The sequence below is a fragment of the Microtus oregoni genome, unplaced genomic scaffold, assembly GCF_018167655.1.
Source record: "Microtus oregoni isolate MIOR12 unplaced genomic scaffold, Mior012 000015F_ref0000493, whole genome shotgun sequence".
Classification (NCBI taxonomy): domain Eukaryota; kingdom Metazoa; phylum Chordata; class Mammalia; order Rodentia; family Cricetidae; genus Microtus; species Microtus oregoni.
The window spans coordinates 38,687,126-38,695,253 of NW_024543074.1; positions in this window are offsets into that span (position 1 = coordinate 38,687,126).

The following is an 8,128-nucleotide window of genomic DNA, read 5'->3' on the forward strand; positions in this document are numbered from 1 at the left end:
AGTTAGATTGTGTTTGTTTCTTTGTTTAATTGCTTGCATGTTTTGAGACCGGCTTTTATATAGTCCAGGCTGGCCTCAAATCTTTAATGTGGTCATGGATAACCTTGAACTTCTGATCCACCTGCCTCTACCTCCTGAGTGCAGGAATCATAGGTAGACACTACCATGCCTGTGTGGGGAGCAAACACAGAGCTTCATGTATATTAGGGAAACACCCCACCAAGTGAACCACATCCACATTTCTTACTTTGAATTCATGTAGGAAAAATTCTCAGCAGGTCACAACAGCCTTCAATCCTGAAATCCGGATGTGCCAGACCAGTCGCACGCCCCCTCCTCTGGCAATCATAAGCATTTCTGGGGTGGGAGCTGGGGGAGGAGGAGTGTGACCATTCACACTCCTGTTGGCCAGCCCTGCCAGTCACTGATGCCCCCAAAGTCCTGTGCAGGGAAGCTAAGTGACAAACCCTTCCGCTGTTAGGAAAAGCAGTCAAGGGCTTCCTCTGGCCCCATGAATTACAACCCTGTGGAGTCAGGTTGCTTGTGGAGGGTTCTGTATGGAGATCAGGGGTGTCAGAGACAGGTTGCTTATAGAGGGTCCCACTCCACACCTCTTACACAGGGCTATAACATGGGCTCCCTAAATGATCTGATTCTTCAGTCTCCCGAGGATGGGGCTCTGTGAAATAATGCCCCCGCTCAGATGGAGCCTGTCAACACAGAAAGGTAATTCTACCCTCTAAGGGGATAAGAGGGAGTTTATTCTCAAGTCAATTGTGAGTGACCATGGCCCGTGAGCAGATTGAGGTCACCCCAGATTCCATGTTCCAGTGTGGTGACAGCTTGATGAAATTTTAAAGCAACAGCACGAAGAAAGTTATCGAGCAAGGCTCTATCAACACATTGATGGAAGTTCTAGAGTGATGATAGCTCACGGGTTAAGAGCAGCAAGGACTCGTTGAGAAGACCAGAGTTTTGTTCCCAGCACCCATGGCAGGTGATTCACTACCGCCTGGAACTGGCACTTGCATACTTGCATTCACGTGCATATACCAACACATACAAATAGACATAATGTAATAAATAAATAAAAATAGATTTATTTTTTATTTTTTTTTTATTTTTTGGTTTTTCGAGACAGGGCTTCTCTGTAGCTTTGGAACCTGTCCTGGAACTAGCTTTTGTAGACCAGGCTGGCCTCGAACTCACAGAGATCTGCCTACCTCTGCCTCCCGAGTGCTGGGATTAAAGGCATGCACCGTCACTGCCCAGCTAAAACACAGAGACATACAAACAGACATAATTTTCAAAAATAGAAATAGATCTTAAGCCGGGCGGTGGTGGCGCACGCCTTTAATCCCAGCACTCGGGAGGCAGAGGCAGGCGGATCTCTGTGAGTTCGAGACCAGCCTGGTCTACAAGAGCTAGTTCCAGGACAGGCTCCAAAACCACAGAGAAACCCTGTCTCGAAAAACCAAAAAAAAAAAAAAAAAAAAAAAAGAAATAGATCTTAAAAAGGGCAGTGGTGGCACATGCCTCTAATCTCACCCTTGGGAGGCAGAGGCAAATGGATCTCTGTAAGTTTAAGGCCAGTCTGGTCTACATAAAGAGTTCCAGAACAGCCAGAGCTAAATGGTGAGACCTTACAGGTGTGATCTTTTTTAATTGAATCTTATGTGTACTGGTATTTTGTCTGTATGTATGTCTGTATAAAGATGTCAGATTACTAGGGGAAATGGGAGGGAAATGGGAGGATGGGAGAAGGTGGAAATTTTAAATAAATAAATAAATAAATAAATAAGAAAGAAAAATCGGTAAATGTAATCCACCATATGAATAAACTGAAAAAAAAATTTAAAAAAAAAATGTCAGATTACCTGGAACTAGTCAGGTGGTGGTGGTGCACTCCTTTAATCCCAGCACTCGGGAGGCAGAGACAAGCAGATCTCTGTGAGTTCGAGGCCAGCCTGGTCTACAGCATGAGTCCCAGGACAGACTTCAAAGCTACACAGAGAAACCCTGTCTTTAAAAAAAAATAAATAAATAAAAAAGATTACCCAGGCCTAGAACTGGAGTTTCAGACAGTTGTGAGCTGGCATATGGGTGCTGGAAATTAAACCCGGGTCCTCTAGAAGAAAAACCAATGCTCTTAACTGGTTGAGCCATCTCTCAGGCATGATTTTTAGGAGGAAAAAAACAGGAGGTCTGTGTTAGAATGGGCTAGGATGTGGTGGTAAAGGAGATAGGGGACTAGAGAGAAGGGAAAGGAGACAAGAAAGAGGGGGTAGGGGTATTTGTCCTGGAAGAACAAAGGATTGCCTCTGGATAGAGGGGAGACAGGCATGGCCTACAGAAAAATGGTGGTTTATAAAGGTAAAGGGGGAAACCTTGTGTTAAGATGAGGGGTCTAATTTTAATTGGGCATCTTAATTAGATAAGTCAAAGGAGGCTTTTGATTGCTAGACTTTAATTTTTGAGAGCTGGACCTTAGTAGCCAGCCTCAGAAGGAGGAAGTGGCCAAATAAGGGAATGACTTTGGTGGCTAGCTTTAGAAAAGTGATCTAATGGGTTTTAGCAAGGCAGAGGGAATGGGGGAGAAGGGCAAGGCTGCCAGAGCTGCATGCTTGAGTGGGCTCCTGTCCCTTCAGAAAGAAGGACAGCAATCCAGGCAGTGGTTGCATGACTTACCACAGCAGAGGCAGGTGGATTTCTGTGAAGTTAAGGCCTGCCTGGTCTACATAGTGAGTTTTAGGCCAACCAGAGCTAACATTGAGAATTAGGGTTCTTAGGGATCTATTTTTCTGAAGAACCTTGTCTGTTCACAGTTCTCCCGCCTCAGCCTCCTCCTGAGTTTCTGGGATGACAGAAGAACCTCTCTCTGATGAACCTTGACCGTGATAGTCTCCAACTCTAACTTCCAGACAAACTTTGACCCTCTCTATCCTCCCTGAACCTAACTGTCCATTTCATTCACGCCCCGAGAATATTTCAGTTGTCCAGTAAAAGCAGTCAGACCCTGAGCAACACAGGAGGGCATCTGGCTGTCTCTTTAACACTCAGAAGACCCACAGTATGGAGCAGGAGGGTGCCTGGCCGTGTGTGTGTGTGTGTGTGTGTGTGTGTGTGTGTGTCCCTCCGCCACATTGAAAGGTCAGTTCACACAGCTACCAGACAGGGTAAAGTCATGATCACAAAGGTCACTTCCCATGGTGAAGCTAATTCACTGAACTCTGGATTTGGAAGCTCTGAGATGTTTGTTGAAACCAAATGTCTGGAGTTGGCATCAACCCCCACAGGCTTCCAAGTGTGGTCTGCAGGCTGGTAATCCCAGCATTTGGGATGTGGAGGCAGCAGAGAGAGTTCATTCAGAGTTAGAGGCTGGAGAGATGGCTCAGCCGTGGTTAAGAGCACTGACTGCTCTTCCAGTGGTCCTGAGTTCAATTCCCACCATCCACAGGGCAGTTCACAACCATCTATAATGGGATGCAATGACCTCTTCCGCTATGCAGATACATGAACACAGGACAGCCAGGGCTACACAGAGAAATTCTGTCTCAAAAAAACAAAAACAAAACAAACAAACAGAAAAAGTTCATAGGTTCAGAATTATCTTTATCTTCGGTTACAAAGAGAGTTCTAGACCAGCCACAGGCTAAAATTTCAGCCTTGCAAGACTTCGCGGGATCAGGTATCATTCCAAGATCGTTGACTGTCGCTTCTAGCCAACTGGCTACAGATTCTAACAGTCCCCCAATCTCAAGCTTAAAAATTCAAAAAAGTGGCTTTCACGACTCCTCAGGAAAGCACTTACAGCCTGGTGGCCCGCGCCAGGTGGAACAGGGAGAGCTTCTCCCCAGCTCCCTCTCTAGGAGCAGCCTGGATGTGGTGCCTGCTGGGCACTAGGCCGGGCCGGGCCGGACTTGCTGGGTGACTTGTCTGAAATCCTTTCTAGAGTCACAAGCCGGGTTTTGAAGGACAGAGCGAGTAACATAGGAACTGTCTTTGCTGCCCTCTGCTGGTCATGATCAGAACTATTAGGAACTGCCCCCTGAAGCGTTCCTGGGGAACCCACAGAACTCCGGAATTTGCATCTTTTAGAAGTGTAGGCCTGTGATGACCTTGAGCCCTCAAAAGAAAGATGGACAATGTCTTCTGTGGTGCCCAAGGAGGCCAACCAAGCTCTGGGTCTCTGAACGACAACATTCCCCCAGGACCATCCTACACCGGGAGGGTGTGCAGGGGACGCGCAATCCCTGCTACCAAACGGCCATTCCGGTTTCAAAGCTGCATCATAGTTGTGCTAGTATTCATCCTCGGGTCTGCTTCCAGCGAGTACTGACTCTGAAACGGACTACTCGCACTACTCGCACGGCAACCCTCTCTCTCCATAGCCACCGGTCCCTAGATTAGCTATTGACTACGGTGGAGAGGTGCATAGCAGAATTCGGGCAGATCGCTCTTCACCTTTGCTGGGCTGCACATAGCCTTCTGCATCAGCACTTCATGAGTGGCTCTTCACCTTTGCTGGGCTGCACATAGCCTTCTGCATCAGCACTTCATGAGTGGCTCTTCACCTTTGCTGGGCTGCACATAGCCTTCTGCATCAGCACTTCATGAGTGGCTCTTCACCTTTGCTGGGCTGCACATAGCCTTCTGCATCAGCACTTCATGAGTGGCTCTTCACCTTTGCTGGGCTGCACATAGCCTTCTGCATCAGCACTTCATGAGTGGCTCTTCACCTTTGCTGGGCTGCACATAGCCCTCTGCATCAGCACTTCATGAGTGGCTCTTTACCTTTGCTGGGCTGCACATAGCCTTCTGCATCAGCACTTCATGAGTGGCTCTTTACCTTTGCTGGGCTGCACATAGCCTTCTGCATCAGCACTTCATGAGTGGCTCTTCACCTTTGCTGGGCTGCACATAGCCTTCTGCATCAGCACTTCATGAGTGGCTCTTCACCTTTGCTGGGCTGCACATAGCCTTCCGCATCAGCACTTCATGAGTGGCTCTTCACCTTTGCTGGGCTGCACATAGCCTTCCGCATCAGCACTTCATGAGTGGCTCTTCACCTTTGCTGGGCTGCACATAGCCTTCTGCATCAGCACTTCATGAGTGGCTCTTCACCTTTGCTGGGCTGCACATAGCCTTCTGCATCAGCACTTCATGAGTGGCTCTTCACCTTTGCTGGGCTGCACATAGCCTTCCGCATCAGCACTTCATGAGTGGCTCTTCACCTTTGCTGGGCTGCACATAGCCTTCCGCATCAGCACTTCATGAGTGGCTCTTCACCTTTGCTGGGCTGCACATAGCCTTCTGCATCAGCACTTCATGAGTGGCTCTTCACCTTTGCTGGGCTGCACATAGCCTTCTGCATCAGCACTTCATGAGTGGCTCTTCACCTTTGCTGGGCTGCACATAGCCTTCTGCATCAGCACTTCATGAGTGGCTCTTCACCTTTGCTGGGCTGCACATAGCCTTCTGCATCAGCACTTCATGAGTGGCTCTTCACCTTTGCTGGGCTGCACATAGCCTTCTGCATCAGCACTTCATGAGTGGCTCTTCACCTTTGCTGGGCTGCACATAGCCTTCCGCATCAGCACTTCATGAGTGGCTCTTCACCTTTGCTGGGCTGCACATAGCCTTCCGCATCAGCACTTCATGAGTGGCTCTTCACCTTTGCTGGGCTGCACATAGCCTTCTGCATCAGCACTTCATGAGTGGCTCTTCACCTTTGCTGGGCTGCACATAGCCTTCTGCATCAGCACTTCATGAGTGGCTCTTCACCTTTGCTGGGCTGCACATAGCCTTCTGCATCAGCACTTCATGAGTGGCTCTTCACCTTTGCTGGGCTGCACATAGCCTTCTGCATCAGCACTTCATGAGTGGCTCTTCACCTTTGCTGGGCTGCACATAGCCTTCCGCATCAGCACTTCATGAGTGGCTCTTCACCTTTGCTGGGCTGCACATAGCCTTCTGCATCAGCACTTCATGAGTGGCTCTTCACCTTTGCTGGGCTGCACATAGCCTTCTGCATCAGCACTTCATGAGTGGCTCTTCACCTTTGCTGGGCTGCACATAGCCTTCTGCATCAGCACTTCATGAGTGGCTCTTCACCTTTGCTGGGCTGCACATAGCCTTCTGCATCAGCACTTCATGAGTGGCTCTTCACCTTTGCTGGGCTGCACATAGCCTTCTGCATCAGCACTTCATGAGTGGCTCTTCACCTTTGCTGGGCTGCACATAGCCTTCTGCATCAGCACTTCATGAGTGGCTCTTCACCTTTGCTGGGCTGCACATAGCCTTCTGCATCAGCACTTCATGAGTGGCTCTTCACCTTTGCTGGGCTGCACATAGCCTTCTGCATCAGCACTTCATGAGTGGCTCTTCACCTTTGCTGGGCTGCACATAGCCTTCCACATCAGCACTTCATGAGTGGCTCTTCACCTTTGCTGCATTCAACTCACAATAAGGAGGAAGTAAAAGATTAGTCTATTGGTGGGCAAACTTTCTCCTAACTGCATGGTTATTTTCAGAATTTATTGGGTAAAAGAGGCCTAAGAAATTGTTAAGTCTGAGGCCCATATTCTGGTGGGATTATCTACCAATAAACAATACACACAATCTTACACCATGTGAGCTTTGATTTTTGTCTTTTGCTTTTGGGCATCAGTCTCTCTCTCTCTCTCCCTCTCTCTCTCTCTCTCTCTCTCTCTCTCTCTCTCTCTCTGGTTTTTCGAGACAGGGTTTCTCTGTGTATCTTTGGTGTCTGTCTTGGAAGTAGCTCTTATAAACCAGGCTGGCCTCGAACTCACAGAGATTCCCCTGCCTCTACCTCTCCAGTGCTGGGATTAAAGGCGTGCTCCTCAGCATCAGTCTCTTAAAAAAACTCAGCTTAACAGTATCTGAATGGATTTCTGTGTTTACCCTATGGAAAAATGCTTGAGGCAGGCTGTCCATAAATTAGAAAGTGTTCAGGTTTTGCAAACTTCCCTCTATATGGATATTAGCTATTAGTGGTTATGCATCTAGAGAAACTTAAAACTTAGTTGGAGGCTGGAGAGATGTGGATCCATAGTTAAGAGCATTGGGGGCTGGAGAGATGGCTCAGTGGTTAAGAGCATTGCCTGCTCTTCCAAAGGTCCTGAGTTCAATTCCCAGCAACCACATGGTGGCTCACAACCATCTGTAATGAGGTCTGGTGCCCTCTTCTGGCCTGCAGGCATACACACAGATAGAGTACTGTATACATAATAAATAAATAAATATTTAAAAAAAAAAAAAAGAGCACTGCCTGCTCTTCCAGAGGTCCTGAGTTCAATTCCCAGCAACCAATTCTCACAATCATCTACAGTGAGATCTGGTGCCCTCTTCTGGCCTGTCAGCATACCTGCAGACAGAGTACTGCATACATAATAAATAAATAAACCTTAAAGATAAATAAATAAACAAAACTTAGTTGGGTGTGGTGGCACACACCATTAATTCAAGCCTGGTCTATAGAGCTGGTTCCCAGGACAGACAGGGCTACACAGAGAAATCCTGTCACAGAGAAACAAAACAAAAAACAACAACAAAAACCGGGGAGAGATGGCGCAGCAATCACAAGCACTAGCTGCTCCTCGAGAGAACCTGGGTTCAATTCCCAGCGTTAACATGGCAGTTTACAACCATCTCTAGCTCCAGTCTCTGGAGATCCAACGCCCCCTTCTGGCCTACGAAGACACTGCATACATGTGGTATATTTACATACAGGCAAACACCCAAACACATAAAATATTTAAAAAATAATAATAAAATTGGGAGGTGCTGTGTCTCACATAGCTTCTAAATTTAGTTAAGTTTCATCTAGGAAGAGTTCTCCTTTGTAACTGGGTCAAAATATGATAGGTTCCAAACTCTCTTAATCTTCAAATGTGTTTTACTTGTGCTAAAATAAACTTCAAACATATAAAACTATGAATAATAAAATAAGAGAAAATGTGTCCAGGAGCAGTTTGGCTCCTTAGAATAGCAATTCGCCACAGCTGCCCGGAGCTGGGAGCCCCTTCGTGGTCAAGGACTCCCTCCAGCGCCCAGAACCTCTTCTTCCACGTATTCCCAGCAAGAACTGAGCCTTACTCAGCCCAAG